At 31.0% G+C, this 26,676-nt stretch overlaps 1 protein-coding gene across 3 annotated transcripts in view; it reads right to left on the bottom strand.

Annotated features, from left to right (window-relative positions):
• LOC139486008 (protocadherin-9-like) overlaps positions 1–26,017 on the bottom strand; it is an 83,284-nt gene extending 57,267 nt beyond the window's left edge. The window contains exons 1-7 of one of the 3 annotated variants that reach the window (XM_071270694.1): positions 25,911–26,014; positions 23,754–23,812; positions 20,897–21,048; positions 19,038–19,170; positions 18,450–18,652; positions 17,564–17,652; positions 16,288–16,348 (exon numbers count right to left, since the gene is read on the bottom strand). The gene's annotated coding sequence lies outside the window, so the exon portion shown is untranslated. Of the gene's footprint in view, positions 1–16,287; positions 16,349–17,563; positions 18,653–19,037; positions 19,171–20,896; positions 21,049–23,725; positions 23,813–25,910 lie in introns of all 3 variants that reach the window. The other 2 variants (XM_071270693.1, XM_071270692.1) reach the window with 2 other exon arrangements.
• Between the last annotated feature and the right edge of the window lie 659 nt (positions 26,018–26,676).

Below are 26,676 nucleotides of genomic sequence, written 5' to 3'. Positions count from 1 at the left end.
TGTTATGATTATTCTTGTTTAAAGGGGATATCCTTATCAACAGAAAAATTTAGTTAAAAAACAAAACCTAGGACAAAAATAAATACATGATCTGAAAAAGAAGGCTTACTGAAACTACTATTAAAGTCACATAAAAATGAGATAAGGTGTTCAAATAAGTAGGAGAAATCTTAGTCTAACAGATACACCCTTATATGTCCACTTTGTTATGATTTATTGTTGGTTTCGACCTTTTTCTCTCATAAATATTTTACTGTGAGTGAAAACAAGAACTACTTTACATAAATTTTACATTTTCAACATTTTGTTTCCATAAATACATAATGATAATTGGTACTTAAGGAAATAAACAATACTGAAAGATTTAAGACCTGAAACTAATTCCAAATATCCTGGGAACACAAATCCATGACACACTTCAATGTCAAAACATGAATAGTAGTACTAGTATATATAAATAACAACTAATTTACAAGGGAAAGAAACTAGAATGCAAGGTTGAGGTCATAAAGACACATGTCAAATGCACTTGAAATCCTTAAAATTAATTCAATTACCAAAAATGTTTGATAATTCTATTTGTTTCTTAAAACCGACCTATAAGGTCATCAGTTGTAATTTATTATTCACTTTAAATTATTCATATCACATCATAAACTCTCGTGGCAGATTTTTGCATCAAAGTCTTGATAAGATATTTTGTTATTTTGGATACTTTATTTCATGAATTTTTTGTTTCATAATTAATTGTTTAATTTTTCAAGAAAGTTGTGGTTTTATGTTCACACTAACATCCATTAATCAAAATTATGATGAAGTAGCTCCCCTGACTCCCTACCTAAAAACAAAGAAGGCAATGTACTTAAATAACATGCAAATATTAATAAATACCAACTTCATCCTTAGTAGAACACTTTTGTTGAATGACTTTTACCTATCTGAACTTGAAATCATACAGTTTACGTAATACAATAGTAGTACAATACATTAGAAGCTGCATCTTATACTAAGTAGCATTTACTTTTTCATTAATAATTTCAACATTAAAACTGATCATATTTCATTAAATATTTGTAATAAAAAAATAATGACTTTTTCACCTGCAAATTTACCATTACATTTATGACAAAAATCAATTAGGAACACTCAGTCATCATGGAAGAAGGTAAAATATTTTGTTACTCTCAACAGATACAGTGTCCATATTTGACAAATTTTCCTTTAATGCTTTTTAGGCCCCATCAGATAAACCAAAAGGGTTGATGGTTTCTGTCAAAATTTTAATATACACATCACCTAAGGCTCATATATTATCATATTTCTGTTCTCAAATATCTGTTACAACTCATTCTATAAATGTTACTACAAATTGAGTACAAAGTATCTTATTTAAATTTAATGGACGCAGAACACTTTCAAATTTGTTATTGAAACCATCCCCAAGAGGCTGGAATTAGGCACATGTATGTATAAGAACTTTATGAACTGTACATAATTAATGAAATTTCACCATATAATGTGTAAAATTGATCAACTTGTACGTTAAATGTCTGACTTGACCTCAAGGCATGGTATTACAAGTGTCCCTTTTCAATCAGTTAAAAATAAAATTGATTCTGAAATGTCCATTTCTTCAGCCAAAACCTATAAATTAGGTGATATGATCAAACCATTAAAAGACCACATAATAGTCAACAAACTTTATGTTAATTTCAACAAGGAACTCTTTCCGGAAATTTATCTCCAGGCTTGAAAACTGACATCAAATTGGACCTATTATTCAAAGCCAGTTTTGTCTGTGCTCTGACTTTGAATTAATAATAAACAAATTATTTATTACAAATCAATTTGATAAAATCATCAAAACAGTTAAAACATTTAATTTACTGAAAGGATTAGCAATATTTACTGCGAAATCTGATAAACAACTTGCCCAACAAAAAGAAACAGGTTTACTTTGAACTTGCAACAGCAGAATTTGAACTTAGTTAACAACATTGAAGTATTATACTTCTGAGGAATTTTAATGCTGTTGAAAATTTAACCGTATCATTATTGTCTGCCGAATCAAGAAAATTATACATTTAAAGTTAAAACAGATTTCAACTTTATGTTAATAAGTAATATTAAGAAATGATTTGGGCCATCAGCAAACACAGTTCTCAGGAGGCGAGAAATACGGATTATAATTTAGATTTCAAATAATACTTTTATTGTTGTAAGATCTATTTGTCATTTTGATAATAAAACTTGTGCAAACATTTAAAGTTCACTCAAAATCACATTGAAAAATGATGTGGAAAATTACTGTAATCAGAGAATGCAAACATTATTCATATGAAAATAAATGCCTCAATTTTACTGTGATGTCATTAACTTAAATTACTTTTTTTCAAGCAAGAATGACATTCTAATAGAATTTTTGATATTTTTGCTAAAAGGAATCATTTAAACATATTCATTATCTTCCCTTTCTGACAAAAATGTGCATGTCAATGATCTTTAAAGTCACACAAAGTAAAACAGGCATTACATTTTTGAGTTTACAAGTAAACAAGAGGCTGTCACAACGACAGCAAACCGGATTTTTTAACATTTATTTGTGTCCTGGCAATATCACAAGAACCATAACTGATGAACGGTGAAAGTGAAAATCGTTAATATCAAATTTGACCTCCATTTTGCCATCAGTACCAACATATCAAAATTTGAGAAGTTAATAGGTTGAATGGTACATGAGTAAATGCAACAACATAAATGGAAACGCCATTTTTCGATCTTTCAAGAACCATAACTCCTGAACGGTAAAAGTCAAAATCGTCATTATTAAACTTGACCTTCATTTTGTTGTTAGTAACAACATATTAAATTTTAAAAGCTTTGGGTGAACAGTTCATGAGTAAATGCACAGACAACATTTGGTTGCCGCCCACCGGACTGCCGTTCATCCCCAAATCAATAACCGACATTTTTGTCACAAAAATCCTGTTAAAAATGGCAATCAATGCATATAACTGTGTCTTTCTATGTTGTGATGTTACACTATTGTTTCAGGTAAGGGTGAAGGTTGGTACCTATCAAAACATTTAAACCCGCTGCATTTGTTTACACCTGTCCTTAGTCAGGAACCTGATGTTCAGTGGTTGTATTTTGTTGATGTGGTTCATAAGTGTCTCTCATTTTTTGTTTTTTCATATAGATTACATCTTTGGTTTTCCCATTTTAATGGTTTTACACTAGTCATTTTCAGGGCCCTTTATAGCTTTCTGTTTGGTAGGAGCCAATCTGGCTCCATGTTGAAGACCATACTTTGGCTTTACTTTTGCAAATTGGATTGAGACTTGTCTCATTGTCATTCATATCAAATCTTCTAATATTTACCCCCAACATTTACTTTAAATCATATGATTGTCTAAATTACTTATATATTGTATAACCAAAAATGGAAAATTCCCCTAACATCTTAAAATCAAATGGCACAAAAGTGTGGACTGTGTCACAGAAAATACCAAATCCTAAAATTGTATGATGGTTCTATCAATTTGGATGAACTAATGTGAACTTGAGCCAAATGTTCTTTACCAGACTTTTGGCAGTTCCTGATTACATAATAAGATAAATGAGGAGCAATATTTGTCAACAATAGTTAGAAGCTGATCATTCATCACATGTTATATGTCAATATTAATGGCCTTCATGATTACATGACCTGAGAAAATCTACTCTATATTCATATCTTATTTTCAAATATTACCTTTATCATTTCATACCTTTTCCTTCACACTCTAACATTGTCTAACTCCAAAAAATGCATTACTCTAAAGAACTTTTAAATTAATTGATTTAAAATGATTAAAAAACTTGAAATCGTTTTCGTAAAAGTTCCTAGAATTTACAGCTAATTTCCTACTGCTTGTAGAGTAAAACATTGGTTGACTTGCTTGCTTTGTTTGTGTAAACCTTTACTCGAGCTTTGCAATTAAGATTCAAACAAAATATATAGGCATAATTAAACTGGTATATATTATATTTAAATTTGATTGGACATTTTACCAATTACAATTATACAATATACAAACAAAGCAAGTAATCTAACCAAAGTCTTGCTTTTCATGCATTCGGAAATCAGCTGTAATACATTCAAAAATATAATCAAAGCTGAAACAAAAATGTCAATGAAAGAGATAAAAGAATGTTTAAATCTTGCAGTATAAAAATAAAAAAGCTAGGACATTTTTGCTGTAAAGCTTTCATTTAAAATGCCAGCTTGATCATGGTAGACTTATCTGGAAAGAGAAGCAGAAAAAAACAAGATTAGGAACAAAGTTAATCTTTACAAATTGGTGAGAGTCAAAGTAAAATACACTCATTTCCAGAACAAATCCAATGCAAAGTATCAAATTAAAATTTCATTTTCTTCCATCAGACATTTACAGCATAGATCTAAACTCTATAACAATCAAATTAATATAACATAGAACCTTTTCCAAAAAGAATTATTTAAAGCCTAAAACCTAAAAATTCCCGTACTATAATGGATAAATACTAAGAGCTTTCTCTTTAATGAACATAATTTTATGAGATGTTGGACATCTAGAAAATGATTATACAACTAATGTTACAAGAGTTAAGACAATTTGTCACTGTTGGTGATCCCACACATCTACACATCACCTAGTCTAATTGATTTCTAACAAGTCAGCCTTTATCTCTATGTCCATATAGTGTCAAATTTATCATTTTTATGGGACATTTTATAGGACATTATTATTAATTTTTGTCTTTGAAATCATTTTGATTGATTTTAAGAATTGTATCCGATTGTAAGACATTCAACACTACCAGAGCATTATACAAGTGATTCTTTTTAAAACAATTGATATACTTAAAAAAAAAATATATCAATTGAAAGTAAGCCTGCTAAATGTTCAGTGGCAAGTATTTAATTTAATGATTGGCTTGATGTATCTTGCACAAAATTACAGCTGCATTACCAATCTTGTCTTACTAAGAAGTAAACAACTTTGGATTCATTTTTTCATTGATCCAGGAAAAATTAGAACTGTCAGTGAACTGACAAAAAGGATACAGGATCTAGCCCAACATATTTGATTATCTCCCCTTTTCACATGTTGGACTGTGATTTAAAGCTTTTTATATGCAAGTCTTAATGTTTAAAAGTTTTTAAACTGTACGGTATAAGCTCTAAAGTTTATTGCTTAAAATCTCAACCATCTAGCATTTCTAAAGACGAAGAAGAATTATGCATTAAACAACATTTGATACTTTTTTGGTTTTTTATTGGGTTTTTTCGTTATATCAATGTCCCAATAACACCTACAAATAATCTTTTCCTTTTAAAAAAAATAGTAATTCCATAAAATTAATGTTAATTTGGAAACAAAACACCTAAAAGGACAAGGACACAGAAAATCAGCATACTGGGACAGGACCCATGTTAATCTTTCCACCAAGTAAACAAATTGACAGGATCCAGATAAGTTGATAAGATATCCAGGTGTGCAGATGTTTACCTGTACCAATGGTCAGACTCAATGAAGTGAAACAAGATATATCAGTCAAGCTTATGTCCATTAGATCTGTCTACCTTAAGGAGATTTGGTGGTGTTTGTAACAAATGGACATAGGATAAAACAATGGTCAACTGATTATCTGTGTCACCTGCCATTAGTGGACAGTTACAAATGTTAACTAGTGGACGACAAGTGTTATAAGTTGTAGCTAGTTTTTAAATTAAAAGTTCAAATGGATTAAGACATACAGGTCTATTAGATATATGAAGATATGGGTATGAGTGCCAATGAGACAACTCTCCATCCAAGTTACAATATACAAAAGTAAACCATTGTAGGTCAAGTTACAGCTAGCCCCAAAAAATGACTAGTGTAAAACCATTCAAACAGGAATACCAGTGGTATAATCTTTATAAAAAACAAGAAACAAGAAACAATTATGAACCACATCAACAAACAACAACTACTGAACATCAGGTTCCTATGTTTGGTTATTGTAAGACGTTGAAATTATATTTGAACTTCCATTATTTTCAATATAATAAATTGAGGAAAAACCACAGAATTTTTCTAAAAAAAACAACACAATATATAACTTTACATCTTTTAACCGCCCAAGAGGTCTTATATGATAGAAAGTACATCCCTCAATTGTTGAAGGTTCCATATTTTCGATCACAGTTCAACCTGAGATAAATATAATAGTTAGTATCCAGCAAAACAAACCAAGTATTAAACTAGAGGCTCTCAAGAGCCTGTGTCGCTCACCTGTTAATGTGTTTACTGATGTCGGCCATCTTTGTTGGTAGGCGGGGTCATTAGACACTCTTTTTAAAAATAGATACCCTAGTATTATGATTGTGGCCAAGTTTGGTTAAATTTGGCCAAGTAGTTTTAGAAAAGATTTTTATACATTAGTTACAAAAATGAGAAAAAGTTGTTTAATATTGACTCTAAAGGGCAATAACTCCTTAGGGGTCCTCTAACAATTTTGATCATGCTGACTTATTTGTAGATCTTACTTTGCTGAACATTATTGCTGTTTACAGTTTATCTCTATCTAAAATAGTATTCAAGATAATAACCAAAAACTGCAAAATTTTCTTAAAATAACCAATTTAAGGGCAGCAACCCAACAACAGGTTGTCCGATTCAACTGAAAATTTGTGAGGGGATATATCTTATTCTGATGGACATTAAAATCTTGAAAGATTTGCCCTAAATGTCTTGGTTTCAAAGATATAAAGCAAAAACTGCATTTTACCACTATGTTCTAATTTTAGCCATGTCAGCCATTTTGTTTGGTAGGCTGGGTCATCGGACACATTTTTTAAACTATAAACCACAATGATAATTGTCGCCAAGTTTGATTAAATTTGGCAAAGTAGTTTTAGAGAAGAAGATTTTTAGAAAAGTTACAAAAATGATGAAAAGTTGTAAAAAATTGACTATAAAGGGCAATAACTCCTTAAGGGGTCAACTGGCAATTTTGGTCATGTTGACTTATTTGTAGGTCTTACTCTGCTGAACATTATTGCTGTTTACAGTTTATCTCTATCTATAATAGTATTCAAGATAATAACCAAAAACTGCAAAATTTCCTTAAAATAACCATTTCAGGGGCAGCAACCCAACAACAGGTTATCCAATTCGTCTGAAAATTTCAGGGCAGATAGATCTTCACCTAATTAACAATTTTATCCCTTGTCAGATTTGCTCTAAATGCTTTGGTTTTTGAGTTATAAGCCAAAAACTGCATTTTACCCCTATGTTCTATTTTTAGCCATGGCGGTCATCTTGGTTGGTTTGACAGATCACGCCACACATTTTTTAAACTAGATATCCCAAGGATGATTGTGGCCAAGTTTGGTAGAATTTGGCCCAGTAGTTTCAGAGGAGAAGATTTTTGTAAAAGTTTACAGACGACGGACGCCAAGTGATGAGAAAAGCTCACTTGACCTTTCAGGTCAGGTGAGCTAAAAACAGTTCTCATGAGTATTCAAATTGGGTAAAGAATTAAATCTATCGAAAATATAATAACAAATTCTTTTCCTTTTCATAAACATTCTCAATATCAATGATTTTCACCGTATCATTAGATTTTAATAGATGCTGGATAAAGACTCAACAATATTAACATACAGAACTATGGTATAAAAGAAGAAAAGGGGTTCAGTAAATCATATATATCACCTAATGATATGGGTGGATTGTATAGATTTGCCGCAAAATTATTTATTCTGATTTAATCAAAGACCGTATCTTTTCAAATAGATTTGAATTTATTTAATTCACCGCCTAGGTCACTGATTTTATGTGAACTATTCAGAAACCAAATATATTATCTTCCTCAATTGATTTCTACAGTGACTTGTTTAATAGTGTGAATTTATCATCCCTAAATAAAGCATTGACCACAGAATAAAAATCAGATCCAGCCTTTTCTTTTTCATAGTAAGAAGGAAGATCCAATAAGCAGAGGGAACAAGTTAAACTGCGAGCTACTGCTCACTGATGATACCCCCGCCGCAAGTGGATAATATTAATAGTGTAAAAATATGCAAGTGTTCGGTAAACAGGAAGTTGTCGAGTGATGAATCTGAAAACGCATCACACGGTATAGCTGACTTATATAAATCCTGAAACCAAATTTCAGAAATCCTTGTATTGTAGTTCCTGAGAAAAATGTGACAAAAATTTTCAACTTGGCTATCATGTGTAAAATCATACAAGTGTTCGGTAAACAGGAAGTTGTTGAGTGATGAATCTGAAAACGTATCACACCGTATAGCTGACTTATATTAATCCTGAAACCAAATTTCAGAAATCCTTGTATTGTAGTTCCTGAGAAAAATGTGACGAAAATTTTCAACTTGGCTATCATGTGTAAAATCATACAAGTGTTCGGTAAACAGGAAGTTGTCGAGTGATGAATCTGAAAACGCATCACACGGTATAGCTGACTTATATAAATCCTGAAACCAAATTACAGAAATCCTTGTATTGTAGTTCCTGAGAAAAATGTGACGAAAATTTTCAACTTGGCTATCATGTGTAAAATCATACAAGTGTTCGGTAAACAGGAAGTTGTCAAGTGATGAATCTGAAAATGCATCACACGGTATGGCTGACATATATAAATGTTGATACCAAATTACAGAAAGGGTGGATGTGTAGTTCCTGAGAAAAATGTGACGAAGTTTCGTGGGACGGACTGACTGACGGACTGACGGACTGACGGACTGATGGACGGACGGACGGACGGACTGACAGACAGAGGTAAAACAGTATACCCCCCCTTTTTTAAAGCGGGGGTATAAAAAAAAACAAAAACCCAGTGTATACTATACAATAGCTGTTTACATAATATTGCTGAAAAAGGATCTTGAAAAAAAGCATTAAAAACCTTGTCAACAATAAAAACAATAATTTGAATAATTTGTTGACCTACAAGTGTTGGTTTAATTATGTGCCTATTACACTGTTAACAATTTTAAAAATGGTTATTAAATAAACTTTGCTTTTCATTTGTGGTGAGACAAATGTTTCAAATGACTTTTGTGGTCAAAACGTTTGCCACTAAATTGTTCAGCATTTAAAAAGAAGGAGAGCACACAATGGAATTTGTCAGACAGTATAATAATTTATCTATTTTAGTTATAATATTTGCATTTTATAACATGACATGCAAATAAATATATGACATGAAAGATTGCAGAGTATGACATTATAGTTTTGGTTGTAACATGTATACAGGTCTTGAGCGGTAGTATTTCCTGATTCTTGAAACAACATATCCCTTAAAAGTGTTATCAAAATTAAGAAATGTGGAATGCATGAATACCAATAAGACAACTATCCATCATGTATAGAGCAAAGGCCAAAAATGTTATTGTCCCTTTACTCAGACAGTATCATTTCTTATGCAAAGTTAAGTTAATGATTTAAAAAAAAACTAGTACCTGTATAAGTTAACATAATTTAATCAAATAAATGGAGAACAAACTGGAGGATTCCTCTTAATTTATAACATAGGACTTCTATTTCCAGTTTTGCCCACTGGCCAGAATATTTCTTTCTCAAATCCTTCCAACCCACACTCTTTAATCCTGTGATGTTCATTGTTTTTAATTTATAATGTTACTGTCTTAATCAGTCTAGTTCTTTCTAGGTACACTTTTTAAGATGTACCTATCATTTAAAAACAAGCAGCACGCACAATTAAATTTGTCAGCCAGTAAAATAATGAATATATTTCAGTTACAAAATTTGCATATTATACCATGGCATGCATTGGCAACTGGTGTTAAAAATAGAATTTAGTATCTTTTTACCTTTTTTTTATGGTGAAGAAAGTGTATTTGGAGGATTTTAAACATTGAATAGATTAACAATGAGCAAAAGACATTTAGTCAGCTTTTCTTCAAAAATCCAATTTTTTCAGCCAATCCCATATGATCATCAATACAAATTTGAAAAAAAAACTACCATTACTATATTATAGTTTGCTATTTACAAGGAGTAAACTTTGTCCATTTTATTTTTTAAAGGACTGGCTTAAATATCAGTACCTTTTTAAAATAACCATTTATTTTTCTGTTTCAAAATTGCCCACACATTACGAAAGCAATTGTTCACAAAGCCCACAAAATGCAATTGTCATGTCAAAGTCTACTTACAAAGTACATTCTTCCAACATGTTCAAGATTATTGATTAAAATAATCCCCATCTAAATTGTTTCTTTTTAAAGATATGCAAATATATTATCTTGTAAAAAAAAAGAGGCAGAAATTAATGCAAAAAGAGAGAAAAATAAGAATAGTTCAAACAAAGGTAAAACTACTTAAAAATAGACGAAGTGCATCATCAAAATTCCTAAAATATACCCAAATATTCACGACAAGCACAAAAAGAACCCTGCTCTAAAGAATCAGTATTTATTAAGTCAACAATTTCACACTTCTCATTGTGTCAAGCCCCTCAAATACATGTCAGGTCTAACAATAGTTGATAGATGGTGATAGCCAGCTGACACCTTTCCGCCTTATGTCTTAAGCCACAATACAATTGTATCGACATCGGACCTCTTTAATCACCTTTTTTGTAAACGTTATACACCATATCAATAAGCTTGTTTACTCTTCACTTATCGGAAGGATCCTCTTTAAAGATTTAAATAAATAACAATGTGGTCGAATTGCTACTCGGCTAATACTCAGATAAATCTCCATCTTTTTCAATTCTGAAAACCATTTACTATATTTATTAAGAGAGATTAATGGCAGGTCATCAATTCACGATATAAATATCTGCAAAGTCAGACACCTTCATAACACTAAGCAGACCTGTATGTATGTCCTAGTTTCTATATTCATTCAAGCAATACTTTTGCCGCCACTAGAATTACTAGGATTTCCTCGATTCCCAAGAAACCGAAGATTTCTATTCACATCTCGGCAATAAAACAGATATTAACATCAATCGACCAGCAGGATGTTTGTATATCGGACATATAAATAGATTACGCTTGTTTCACACGATATGCCTTGTATACAATACATCATAACTTTTCAAAAATAAAATATAGGGACTTTAAACTACAATATTTAAAAGGATTTTCATCATCTTTATAGATTTTATAGATTTTCCTTTCTTTTGAAATCAATGATTTTTATTTCTCAAATTTATTTTAATTCACTTTTTGTCTAATAAATCATAATTTTATTACAGACAACTGTCTATTTCTTCAAATACAAACATAGAGCAAGCCCAGACCCACTTTACCAAGGATTTGTCTAAACCTTGAAAACATTTACCAAGGATTTGTCTAAACCTTGAAAACAATCTATGTTCATTGGTCTTGCATATCATTTAAAAAAACACAATGTATGTACATTTGTCCTGCGTATCATTTTAAAAAAAAGTATTTAAAGATTTCAACTTTGTCTTTCCTATAGATTTAAAAATTATTAATTAAAGTCATAAGAAACGAGTGACCAGTGAAAAATTATGTTCTTCCAATTCTTGAACCAATGCATACAAACATCATAAACTTAGTCTTCTGTGCACGAATTTATCATTTTTTTCGCATAAATTTCGTATAATCGTCAATTTTTTTTTCAATCGGTCAGTGTTGTTGTGAAAATATGGCAGGAAATTAAAGTTCATGTTTTGAAGCCGAAGTTTAACGATGGTCACCTGTTTGTCTACAATCAACAAAAAAGCATGGAAATTGAGCACGTGCTTAACATGTAAATTCAGATAATAGTTTATTTTAAGGACATCTATGCGTATTGCGATCACCGGATTTTTACGGGATGGGTCACACTGAGGTCACTTTGCATACGGAAAATATGTCGAGGGAATTGCTTCCTGGAAGGAAGCAATTAAAATAAAGTAAACTTCTTCTAAATATGAATATATTAAAGAATTTTCTTCAGAAAAAAGTATATGAAGATACATTTTATAACAAAAACTATCCATTGAGTTATAAAAAAAAATATGCATTATTTTTTTTAATTTGAGGTTTCTTATGACTTTAACTTCTTTAGTTTACCGGTTATTTTACAAATATTTAGAAGTATACTGACAAAATCAGGCAGGTATGTATGTTTCACATTAAGTTTCTTTTTACAGAACAGAAATGGTGCAGCTTATTAGATGTCATTTGGTGCATTTCTTGTATTTGACATGTAAAGATGAATTTTAAGTAAAGTTCTTTAATAATTAACTAAGTGGTATGTTACTGTATGTTGTAAGTGAATTAGATTAAAGCCCAATCTTTCGCATTCTTGTATTTCAGTAATTTTTTTTTTTTAAAGTAGTGTTAATCTCTGTCACTGATCATGGCAGAATCATATGTGCAACCCTTTGCATTATTTAGATATAAGAATATGTGGTATGAATGCCAATGAGACAAGAATTACTTGGATATAAGAAGATGTGGTATGAGACAAGAATTACTTGGATATAAGAAGCTGTGGTATGAGTGCCTATAAGACAAGCACTACACTTAGATATAAGAAGATGTGGTATGAATGCCAATGAAACAATTATTACTTAGCTATAAAACCAGGTTCTGAATCCATCATTTTATACATTTGAAAATTCCTGTACCAAGTCAGGAAAATGACAATTGTTGCCCATTCATTTGATTTTGCCTTTTGATTAGGGACTTTCCGTTTTGAATTTTCCTCTGAGTTCAGTATTTTTGTGATTTTACTTTTTAGATATAAGAAGATGTGGTATGACTGTCAATGAGGAAGCATTACTTAGATATGAACAAGAATGTGTCCATAGTACATGGATGCCCCACATGCACTATCATTTTCTGTGTTCAGTGGACCATGGATTTGGCATTAAATTTAGAAATATCATATCATAGGGAACATGTGTACTAAGGTTCAAGTTAAGTTGATTGGACTTCAACTTCATCAAAAACTATCTTGACCAAAACATTAACCTGAAGCGGGACAGATTGACAAATGAACAAACAAACAAAGGATGAACGAACCCACAAACAAACAGACTAAAGGACGCATAGACCAGAAAACTTAATGCCAATCTACTATCATAGGTGGGACATAAAAATATTAACAAATGTGCACACACTGAAATGTCTCGCCTCCTTTACTTATCATTGATATTATGTTGATAGTCCTAAATATAAAGCTTTATTACAACTGTCACATAAACTTTACATTAACCAAGAAAACTAAACATTGACCTTTGAACCATGAAAATGAGGTCAAGGTCAGATGAACCATGCCAGACAGCCATGTACAGCTAACAATTCTTCCATACAACAAATATAGTTGACCTATTGCTTATAGTTTAAGAAAAACAGACCAAAACACAAATACTTAACACTAGGCAATGAACCATGAAAATGAGATCAAGGTTAAAAAAAAAACCTATGCGACTGACATAGATCATAAAATATTTCCATACACCAAATATAGTTGACCTATTGTATATAGTATTAGAAAAAAAGACCAAAACTCAAAAAATTAACTTTGACCACTGAACCATGAAAATGAAGTCAAGGTCAGATGTACACCTTCCAATCATTCCATACACCAAATATAGACCTATTCCATACAGTATAAGAAATTAAAACAGACCAAAACACAAAAACTTAACCATAACCACTGAACCATGAAAATGAGGTCAAGGTCAGATGAAACCTGCCAGTTGGACATGTACACCTTACAGTGCTTCTATACACCCAATATACTAGACCTATTGCTTATAGTATCTCAGATGTGGACTTGACCACCAAAACTTAACCTTGTTCACTGATCCATGAAATGAGGTGGAGGTCAAGTGAAAACTGTCTGACAGGCATGAGGACCTTGCAAGGTACACACATACCAAATATAGTTATCCTATTACTTGTAATAAGAGAGAATTTAACATTAAAAAAATCGTAACTTTTTTTCCAGTAGTCACTGAACAATGATGAGGTCAAGGACATTGGACATGTGACATGTGTGACTGACAGAAACTTCCTAACATGAGGCATCTATATACAAAGTATGAAGCATCCAGGTCTTCTACCTTCTAAAATATAAAGCTTTTAAGAAGTTACCTAACGTCGCCGCCGCCGGATCAATATCCCTATGTCCAGCTTTCTGCAACTAAAGTTGCAGGCTCGACAAAAATCAAACTGAATCTTGATATGATTAATAACTTTCTCTTTGTGTTTTAGATTTAGCAGTGGTCCTGCTAGCAAGTACGACTTTCAAATAAAAATATTATTCATTACAAATTCAACAGGCTATCAATTACATTATCTATGAAAGAAAAAGCCAAAGATCATTTATAATTTTGAAATTGAAAATTGTATCACTTTATATCATTGTAAACAAATGAAATAATATATGCAATCCAACCATCAATTACGACAATTAATGACACAGCAATGTAACTTTCGAGCTTCAAGTTCCAAAAACTTGGATAAATTGATACACAAGTTTTGTCATGAAAGCTTATCAAGACATAATACATTAAGAGTAATCAGCAGGTGTTCTGAAATAAGTCGTACTTTACAATCGTCAAATTTCACATCCCATGTCGATTTCGAAAGGAAAACGACACTATGTCAATATATAAATGTCTCGGTCAAATCATTGGATGCTTCATCTTAACCTTTTAAGCGAAACCTACCATTATTCCGTATTTAACTGTATCAGGTCACAATGATTACATACAGAGCTCTTTTGTTCTTCAGTTTGTAAAAGATCACTTTTTGTAGTTATAAGAAACCCTAAACCACTTGAGTTTTAACCTTATACGGGTAATATGTTTCATAAATTATTTTCTATTTTCATGCTCAGATAAATCTACACAAATTTGGTAGTTACATTAAACACATTAGATTTGGCTTATTTCCCTAATGATATTTAATTGTAGCAGAACCTAGCATGCATGCTATGCAACTTGAGATGTGGACCTTTAAAATGGAAGTGTGAGTAACATTAGGTACATATCCTTCTATCAAAAGGAGTAAACAAAGTTCTTTAAGAAGCACTCTGAATGTAGTGGTGTAAATGTATATAAGAAAATGTTGTTTGTTCTGTATTAATACCCCTCTACAACGAAATTTTTTACATGCACACGTATAAAAATTGTGTTTTTTTTTTAAATTGGGGTTTTTATCCAACACAATCATAGCTTTGAAAATTGTTTTCAATTTAGTCTTGTTTAAATGTATACATATATATATATAACTCTTCTAAACATCAACCCAACAATGTTAGATCATATATATATATATGTACTAGTAAAAAAGTGATGCATTGAAACCGTTATTATCTTTTAATAATTTTCTTATATATATATACATAACATCCATTTTTTAATTAACTATGGATTCATACTTATTTTTCAATGGTACCTTTTTTTGTCGATTTAAGAAGTATAGGTAAAGCACAATGTTCCACTAAGTACAAATATATCATAAGCTTGTATGTAGACTTTTGTAAAACTAAGAAGTTACGGATGTTTGCTGCTCAGTTTCAAAAAGAATAACTTAAATTAAAACTTATATGTAATGAAAGGGAATAAATTGAGGAATCAAAAAAGCAAAAAAAATATATGGGTAAATGTGCTTGTTTTCGAGATATTTGCCATTGGAATTTTGGCGGGAAATTTTCTCTCTTGGTTTTTCATAGCTTTATCATTGACCAGTTTGAGTTCTCAAATACTATTAAAAAATAAATAAAATGTTATAAGACTTTTACAAATGACCTATAATTATACATGTAAAAGATTTATAAAAAGAAAAATGGGGGTTCATGGGGATTTTTTTTCAAGGCTTTCAAATGTATAAAACCAGAGGATCCTGAAAATCTGACAAAATTTCCAAAACATGACAAGCAGACATCTTTAAATATCCTCATCATTCTTAAATAATAAGCACTGTTTAATTTGTAAGGTTTATAAAATTTGGTTGAGGCAAACTAAAGTTATAGAGAACAGAAACCAATTTTGAGGACACAAGTATGCATAAGGGATGGCATAGAGGGAGAAGGGTTTCACTTAATGCCCCATATTATTCAATTCAATTCACTGTCAGCCATTGTTTTATATTATGAAACATTATATTTTAATCCAAAGCACCATTACTTTATTTAAGTGCAAAGACCACATGAAAATATTGTTACACATCTGATTTTAAAGATGGCAGTTATAATAGAACCTTCTCCTTTAGCACTAATAGAAGAAAATACTTAGCATGTAAAAACTTACATTCAAACTTCGGTCCCTCTCTTTCTCATTTTTAATCTTCAACACTTCCGATCATAACAACCTGCAAAATTCCAAAATGACTAATTCATAAATTGTAAATGCCTGGAAGCTGGATTTTATGTAAAAGAATTTTTATCAGATATCATAAATGTAACGGGAAGGATACAGATGAATGGAGAAGTCGAACAAACAACACATCAAAACTCGGACAACTGATAAAATCACCGATTTTCATCACCTCGGGTTCCAAATGATACACAGCAATCGGTACTTTATACAACTTAACCACAGGGAAATTATAGTAAATGTTGATAATTACATTGTAACTTGTTCGCTTTTATCAAATCAGATTTTCATTTTAAATCTCCAGTTGTTATATTTCAAGGGATAAATCATTTAGTAACGTTAATCATTAAATGCTGAACAGCAATAATACAATTATAATTTCAGTAAATTAAGCCAATCATTCTAGAAAGATTTGTTTTTTACTCTATGGTTATAATATATATATATGACATCATTAAGATACATACTGTTAAAAGGTTGATATGCCCACTCCTAACAGAAGAATCAAAATTATGGTTGTACATGTATCATAAAAAGTTAAACGTAAATGTTTTGATGGGGTTAACAGATTTCAATTAAACTTATTACACTATCTCTGAATGTGAATAAAAATCAAATGAAAACAATAACAAACAATTTGGATAAATAAAAAGTTTTTTGATAGAATAAAAGAACCTTAGTGAGCGCACTCACATACCCTACCCCCCTACATTGTCACTGGACAAATAAAATAACTGTAAGGCCTAAAAGTTATATCATAATTTCCTGTAGATATGCACATATACATAATATGTCCTTATAATCTAAAAGGTTTCATGAAATTCTGTTGTAAGGTTTCAAAAAAAAGTTTTGATGACAAACTGTTGCAGTAGTATATTGAAGCAAATAAGTTCAAAGGGGCATAACTCCTAGAAAAAACCTGATTTATATTTTCCTGTTGATATGCACATCTACATAGTATTGTTCTTTTTCATAATCTAAAACTTTTTAATATACGCACTGAAGTATACCAATTGTATCACTTACTAACTGGGAACAGTTCTTATGTTACCTTCTAAGGTCATTGCCTGCTATAAGAACCATAGCTGTAACATAATACATTACCACAAGAAAATGTAATCATTTCCACATAAAACATATATGAAAAGATATATATATATATACAGTTGGTTATAAAATATCACACTACAATAAATTTTTATGATGGTACCTTTAAATCTCAGTCAGTATTGGCAGCAAGCATGGAGTTCATTTGGTTGATTCCCACTTTCACGTTCACCTGTTTTAAAATGACCAGGCCTACAAATATAGTAATAAAAGAATATTTCATCTTTGGTCACATTTAAAATTTGTTTTGAATACCTATTATTACAATTATGTATTTGTAAATAAAACAATAATCAGAAAAAGTGGTTACCGGTACTTTATGTTCAAAAAGTGTGAAATAAATATTATTATTAATAAGTGTTTCTCATTTCTAGTTTTTTTATATAGATTAGACCTTTGGTTTCCCTGTTTGAATGGTTTTACACTAGTCATTTTTGGGCCCTTTATAGTTTGAGGTTCGGTGTGAGCCAATTTAAGACTCAAAATTGAAGACCGTACTTTGACCTATAATGGTTTACTTTTACTAATTGTGAATTGGATGGACAATTGTCACATTGGCACTCATACCACATCTTCTTATAAATCGATGTATGAGTAAAGATTGAGATCTTCCTAATATATAAAAAAAAAAAATCATAATAAAGTTGTATTTTACAAACTTTAGTAAAAGAATCTAGGTATGAATATCATTATTTTCTTTTCAGAAGTAACATGTTCAGTCAGATATGAAAGACAGAAAAATATTACAACCTTTCATGAAATCATGAACAAAATAAAAATTCAATTGTTTTACCACAGCAGTAGATCTTCCAGAAAATTTTGTGGCTGATTCAAAACCATGAGAAAATCTAGTATGTCAGTTTCCAATTAAAATTTTCACAATTAGTCGGAAGTGTACTGAGTCAGAAATACTCGATATATTCAATACAAATCAGTTTGAGATATTTGAAATTCCACTAAACCATTTTATGTAGGAGTATAGTATTTACTGTTTTAAATACAATTCATATGTAATAATCTTAAGATGACACTTTTTCAATTAAGTGCTCAACCCAGTCGTAAAAAATCCAGCAGTGTCAATCAGAATCTGCAACAATACGTTACAATCTATGGACGTCAGGCTTGCTGTTACCCATCCTTCTATTACAGAAATCTATATCGCCATGGAAACTAAGAGGTTCAGCATCTTAACCTTCAAAAGAGCACGACATGAGTTCAAGATTTTCGTGGTTTATGGTTTGTTGACCTGTCAGCAGTACCGTAGGATACTTTTTCAATTTTATATAGCTTAATCAAATATTTAAAAAGATTGATAAATAGACATTGAAGTAGTTTAACATGATTTATATATATACAACTGTAAACAAAAATCCATGACATTTTTGTGATAGAATGTTAATCTTAAATTTCATACAATTGACCTTCTACTATATGGTGAAAAATTTCATGAATTGCATGTAGTATAACAACATTAAAATTCATTTCATTATTACTTGTTTACAAGTATGAAACATTTTTAAGTAACTTATTTAAATAAAACTTTTTTTAACATATATTTTGCTATTGCTGAAAGTCACCTTGAAACTGGTGCACATCTGTTCTTCATCATTTCTGCTTTTTAATATGACATTAAAACACAAACAAGACAGGAATTCCGCTCTCAATACAAAGGTTAGGGACAATAAACCACAAAATTATTCTGCTAAACACCTAAAAAAGAAGATATTTATAACCTAATTTGTAGGAAAATGACAGAAAAATGTGATTAAGAAAACCAGTGGACACACACAAGATATGTAAATGAGGCACTTGACCACAGAGTCAACACAACAAAGCTATCATCTTCTGGGATGACAATAGAAAGGACTATAATAATAGCTAAAAACAACATTAAAATGCATGAAATTTCACCTCTTTCATCTACTCTTTTATCAAGCATCACTTTCTATTAAAAATGAAATATGATTTCTTTTGTTCAGACAGGCTATCAAAATTTGACGGCAGATTAGCACATGTGGCTGAATGACAATTTCTCACTAATTTCTATGTTAATGAAGACAGATGCAGGAGACTGCACAAGTTTTTAGCCGGTCCCTATACATTATCCAGTATCCATATAAGTCCAGAGGCTTATTATGGGCAGATGTCCAGTCCAGTGGACATTAATGGACAAGATGGTCAACAGGATAACTGATTTTATGACATGGAAAGATACAAATGTAGTAAATATGAGTGATACATGTTTGTTTTCTCTAGCGGGTCACTGTGATCATCGTTTTATAATACTTTTATCAATGACCATCTTATACTGTCGGTACAAACAGATTTCAAGACATATTTAGCGAAAAATTGGGTCACTGTGATCATCGTTTTATAATACTTTTATCAATGACCATCTTATACTGTCGGTACAAACAGATTTCAAGACATATTTAGCGAAAAATTTAAAGAATTGATACAAATTTTTTAGGGTCACAATTTTGTCAACTCTATCAGTTTAAATTCCATTTAAACCATTATTTTCATTTGTCAGATGCAAGTTTGCATAATGCATAGTGAATTTTTTAACTATGCTAGATTTTACTACAAATACAAACTAACAAATTATGAAATAATGTGTTTCTATTAGCGTTCAATATATAGGGGTTATGGCCACACAACATTTGTCAATGGAAGTTTAAGGCAAGCAACAGTTAATCTGATATACAATCCTTATATAAATTTTTTCAAAGTAAGGAGTGAAGGGCTTGCTGGACTTATGCCATCAAATTCTAAAGCATACAAAATACAGTTTAATTTTCTTCACTTATAAGCATAAGTCAAGACTTTTAACTAAAATGAAATACAAATAGTCGACATTTTTCTAGCCAGGGTACCTTTAAGGCACTAGTATTATTCTAATTTAAAAACTTATCAATGGAAAATTCTAAACACTAAACAATTTGTTTGTTTTATTTTTAAATTATCCTCTGAATCATGTACATGTAATTCTTTTCTTACATCCACTATCTTTAGTACATCTCAAACTACAAACTTCCGAAATCTAAATATGTATGTAAACTTTTGTCATCAGCATTGTTACATATCATTCATTTCAAATCAAGAAACAATTTTATGGCAATAAACCAAGCCATAAACAAGTTCATTGTCGTCCAAACACGTTTTTAGAACAAATATTCAATATTTTATTGATAACTATAAAACCCATAACAATGTGGTCATTTGAGTGCATTGTTACAAAAAATCATTTTTAAGCAATATTTTAATAATAAAATTTATACAAAGCAAAAAATAACTGTTTTACTATAATACAAGACAACCCAAGCAAACACCTTAAAAGAATTATTTACGACTATTTCCATTATTTAATTGACGTAACAAATCGTTTAATGATGCTGCGATATTAGAGCATCACATTACATGACCATTTAGATACCTGATAACAATGAAAATGAGGCTGTCAACGATCGTACAGTATGGCCTATTTTGACATCAATTAGGTTCTCTTCCTTTTTTGACGTAACCTTCTTTCATCTCTAACAAGTACCTGTTGGTTCCGTCTCCTGTTACCTTTTCATGTCTTGCTTTCTGAAATTTGAATATGTAATAAAATCTGAAACTTAATTACTATTCTGAGCACTATAGATTACATTATCTTTATCTAATAAACAATAATTTATGTCGTTATAAATAAGCACCAATGATAGAAGACTGACAGTCAATGCTTGGCATATGACTTCCATATTGTTATGCAATTTGTTGATGTTATATGTGCAGTGACAGAAACTGCCTTCCATTATAATAAAAATTCTTTTAACGTTGATATTATGTTGTTTGGCAGACATATTGGTGGATGGTATGAAAATGTGCATACTGAAGGCGCAAGTCAGTAAAAATGGTGCATGACCATTGCAATATGAAAATATTTAGCCTATGTTCTATACATGTAGTTTAAGTACAACTTACAGATTTTCTAAGACTATGGGGAGGGGGAGAGTACGTTTGACCATTCCTACATTCTGTATGTGCATGTCCCTTATAAGTCAGTAACCTGTGATAAAGCGGTTGTAGTTTGTTGCTGTATACCATTTTGTGATAATTGTTTTTGCTTATTGTCTTTTACATAATTTATAGGATGTTGCTTTCTTGTTTGAATTATTTTATGCTTGTTGTATCAGAGCCTAAATATAAAATGGGTTTTGCATATGGTTGAAGGCTGTGCAGTGACCTATAGTTCTTAACTTCTACATCTGGTCTTAAATATTCAGATTATAATCATAACACATCTCCTTATTTTTAGATACCATGCTAAATAAATCCGCAAAAATCACTCCTTAACCAACCTTAGATACCATATGGCATACAAATAAAAAAAAAATCCTATTCAATAATGTATCATTCTTTTTTCTCTCAATATCACTATCAATTCATCAAGTGCTCTCTTCTATAACCTCATTTGATATCAAGACATCTGAGAGTATGGTGTTTGCCATGGTAAAAATATTTGGACCATTATTTCAATTAAAAAATTCCTGTTTGTGATGATAATGTCTGCTCAACTGAATACAATATCAAAATCACTATCTCAATTAATATAACGTGGACATTATTGTTCCAATATAGGATCGAATCACCAGTTTAATGTTTCACATAGAATGATTATATTTCAAACAGAACTCCTGCGTTTTATTTGTTTTAACCAGTAAGAGATGTTTGCCTAGCTTAGCACTTTTCAAAAAGAATGACAAATCAAATGCGGTCTTGATTGAGTGATTGCTGGTTATTTAATGTTCAGTGGCAAATGTTTCATGAATATTTACATGATTATGCTGTCTTTCGAAAAGGGTACTATTTAATTATGCATACTTTAAAAATATATGTAGTGTTACATTTTCATCGCCACAGTAGTATTATATGTTTCAGTTGATCATGCTTTTTTCAACTCAAAAAACCAGAAATTTTGCAGACCTCCCTTAATTTAACTTTGGGAATTAAGGTAACACCAATAATAATTTTCAGATTTTGCTAATTAAAAGCTTTATTTATTGATTTGTTTGTTGCACTGTGGTGGTGCTTCATTGTCTGTGGTATATGTATGCACTCAATATCAAACAAGAGTGCACACGCTGAAATGTCTCGCCTTCTATACTAATCATTGATATTATGCTGATAGTCCTAAGTATAAAGCTTAGTTTTATTACAACTGTCTCATAAACTTAACATTAACCAAGATAACTAAACAAAGACCAATGAACCTTGAAAATAAGGTCAAGGTCAGATGAACCATGCCAGGCAGACATGTACAGCCAACAATGCTTCTATACAACATATATAGTTGACCCATTACTTATAGTTTAAGAAAATAGACCAAAACACAAAAACTTAACACTGTGCAATGAACCGTGAAAATGAGGTCACCGTCAAATAAAATCTGCGCGACTGACATAAAGATCATAAAATATTTCCATACACCAAATATAGTTGACCTATGGCATACAGTATTAGATAAAAAGACCAAAACTCAAAAACTTAACTTTGACCACTGAACCATGAAAATGAGGTCAATGTCACATGACATCTGCCCGCTAGACATGTACACCTTACCATCATTCAATTCAACAAATATAGTAGACCTATTGCATATAGTATGAGAAAAACAGACCAAAACACAAAAATTTAACTATAACCACTGAACCATGAAAATGAGGTCAAGGTCAGATGACACCTGCCAGTTGGACATGTACACCTTACAGTCCTTCCATACACCGAATATACTAGCCCTATTGCTTTTAGTATCTGAGATATGGACTTGACCACCAAAACTTAACCTTGATCACTGATCCATGAAATGAAATGAAATGAAGTGAAAACTGTCTGACAGACATGAGGACCTTGCAAGGTACGCACTTACCAAATATAGTTATCCTATTACTTATAATAAGAGAGAATTCAACATTACAAAAAATTTGAACTTTTTTTTCAAGTGGTCACTGAACCATGAAAATGAGGTCAAGGACATTGGACATGTGACTGACGGAAACTTCGTAACATGAAGCATCTATATATAAAGTATGAAGCATCCAGGTCTTCCACCTTCTGAAATATAAAGCTTTTAAGAAGTGAGCTAACACCGCCGCCGTAGCCGCCGCCAGATCACTATCCCTATGTCGAGCTTTCTGCAACAAAAGTTGCAGGCTTGACAAAAAAAACCCATGTATTTGTCAACAATATTTCAAAGATCTTACTGTTAAAACTTTGCACATACTTATTAATTGTATTTCGGTCAATATCACCTGATTTTGTAATAGTACATTTTCAGATGAGACACCTCCTCCTTTGCTGGGCTATTAATCTGAAAATATATATCATACAGTATGAATAAATGGCATGCTGGCATGAAGCTTGCTACCAAAATTCAGAAAGCTTTGATTGTAATTACTGAGAAATGTGCAACAAAAATTTCTTGGGACAGAGAGAAAAAAAACAGACAATGGACAAATGAAAATCCATTTTTTTTGGCAGTGATTGTCTTGCTCAGTCTCTATTAGTTATCATGTTGTGTTCTCTATATTGTTGTTTTAATTTTTTTAGCCATAGACTGTCATTTTATTTTGGACTTACTAGTTTAAAAGAGGGGCAAAAGATACCAGAGGGACAGTCCATGGTTAAAAAATAAAAAGACAAACAGACAAATTAAAGTACAGAAGACACAACATAGAAAAAGAAGACTAATTAACATGAACCCAAAAGTTGCTTCGGAACCTTGTGCTTCTTTCATCCTTCTCTCCTTCAAAGCAGGGTCATAAAAATTACTAAGCTATATTCTATTGATATATGTATCAATTAATTCTATGTCATCATAGGATACCAACATTTCTATTTCTAAAACAGTGGTGGATCCAAAATATTTCGTAAGGGGTGGCCCACTGATTGCCAAAGAGGGGCCACACTAGTCATGCTTTAGTGATTCCTTAAATAATAAACCAAATTTGAAACACAAAAAAGGGGGGGTGGTGGACTTTGTAAAACATTTACAAAACTTCCCATTGATCAAGATTTTCATCTTAAATATACAATTTCATCATGGGTAGCCATAATTATTGTTGCATGAATCCAGAAAATGCAGGATAAATATCAATAGGTTGTTGTACCATTTACTTTTACAGATTTTTTAAAAGGATCTTCAGACCTTTAAAAAGTATTTCGATATTTTTAAAATATTATATCTGGTCTTGATTTATTTTCAAATGTATCATGTTATACAACCTTTCGTGATGTTAACATATTATAGAACTGTTGATAGTTTCATAAAAACTGTAAACAATATCAGCTTAGCAAATCATGAAATGACCAATTTTAACCAACTAAATATATCTTCAATTTATGAATAATTCACGAGCTTTGAGAGAAAATTTGAACTACACTTGTAATAATGTGTTTTCAATCATCTCCCGTCAATAAAATGACAATTTTACATATGTTTATTTCTCTCTTATCTCATGTTAAATCTTTGTGAAATTATACACTTGAAAGGCACATTTATTACAATTTTCTCTGCTTCAAAAATTTCTATTTGAAAAAAGTGTTTCTTAATATACCTCGCTTGATCATTATGCTTTCATACAACTCTGGTTATGCGATTTTAATGAAATTTTCCGTGCATAATGGGAACATCTAATTCAATTAGGTTACCCCCAATGAACAAAGTAACACAACATTAAAATTGTATTTTAGTCATTTTTAAAAAGTGGTGTTCCAAAATTGAATTTTTACTGATATTAAATGGCTTTTATTGCAAGACATTACATGATTCAATGATGAAAAGATATTTATCAACATTTTTTAAATAAAGTGAAATATATACATCAACGCATAGCGGAAACTCATAAACTGGTGATACTTTCAGAAGAAAATAAATATCAATTTTCTTAAACTATTTTTCCATATGAAAACAACCACATAATGTGAGTGTAAGCATATTAGAGTAATTTGTGTAGAATTTATGTAATAGGAAATGTCCCAGTTTATAGCTTATTTACACAAGCATGTTTATTCCGTCAGGAATAAAACCGTTGGGAAGGACAGAGTCCAATGAAAAAGTATCAGCGTTACAAGAACAAAAATTGTTTGAGCTGACCAAAGACACCAGTCCAACTTGTAATTTCATTGATTTTATAAAACCAAAATGGTATCAACTTCATTTTGTAGATCGAAGATTAGGGGAATGAACAAAGGTCACATTGGTGATCCTTATATCATGGCAAAGCATTGTAAAATAATCCATGAAAAGCAAATAAAATATAGATTTTCAATAGGGAATGTTTTCCATAATTAACATTAAAGCAGATTTTCTATAGCTAAATGTTATCCCCTCCACAAGCAACATTTGTTTTGTTACTTCCTAAGAAGAAATTTTTTTTTCATTAATGATTGCCAATAAGACAACTCACCACGACATAGACGTTAACAGAACTTTGGTAAAGATGATAGGGCGACTTCTATTATGTAGTGACGCCTTCAGTTGAAGTTTATAGTATCTTATATATAATATCAACCATTATCCTGTAAATTATAAAAACAAATCTTGAAATGGCTTTGTAACTTCACTATTCACCCCACCCTGACCACTGATTTTAAAAAGAAGATATTTTGATAATTGGTATCAAAGAATACCATTGCTTACAATGTTCGTTGTCCAATTTGAGCAGAAAAAAGATCATTTGTAGAGGACCTCCCTAACATCATTCCTAGCAAGTTCGGTTCAAATTGGTGTAAAATAATATAACGCACATACAATCACATCTGTTATAAGATGACAGGTTAACTAACTTACATTAGTGCAAAAAAAAAATTGAAAATTTCTTGCCAATTTTGAATTAAAAAAAACCTCCAAAACCAGATCAAAAACTAATTTCATAAGATTACTTCTTTCTAAGTTCTTATTTTTCAATGTCGAGAATACAAGTGCCGACTATAACTATCTTTGAAGATTTTCAAGGTGGTCCAGACTACCCAATCTTGACACAAACACAGAATCTGTCTATTTTAAAAGATGTCACGTAGTCTGTACATTTTCACTGTCAGATGTCAGCGGTCTTCATATAGGAAAACGTTACTTGATTGCATAATTACACAGAGACAACTGTGAAGGTTGTTTTTTAATCCTTTAAACTTACAATTTGTCCGTCTAATTCAAAAGACGATTTATCAGATCAA

Source organism: Mytilus edulis, chromosome 8 (assembly GCF_963676685.1).
Source record: "Mytilus edulis chromosome 8, xbMytEdul2.2, whole genome shotgun sequence".
Taxonomy (NCBI): Eukaryota; Metazoa; Mollusca; class Bivalvia; order Mytilida; family Mytilidae; genus Mytilus; species Mytilus edulis.
The sequence above is the reverse complement of the archived record's forward strand: the minus strand, read 5'-3'. Positions and strand labels throughout refer to the sequence as shown.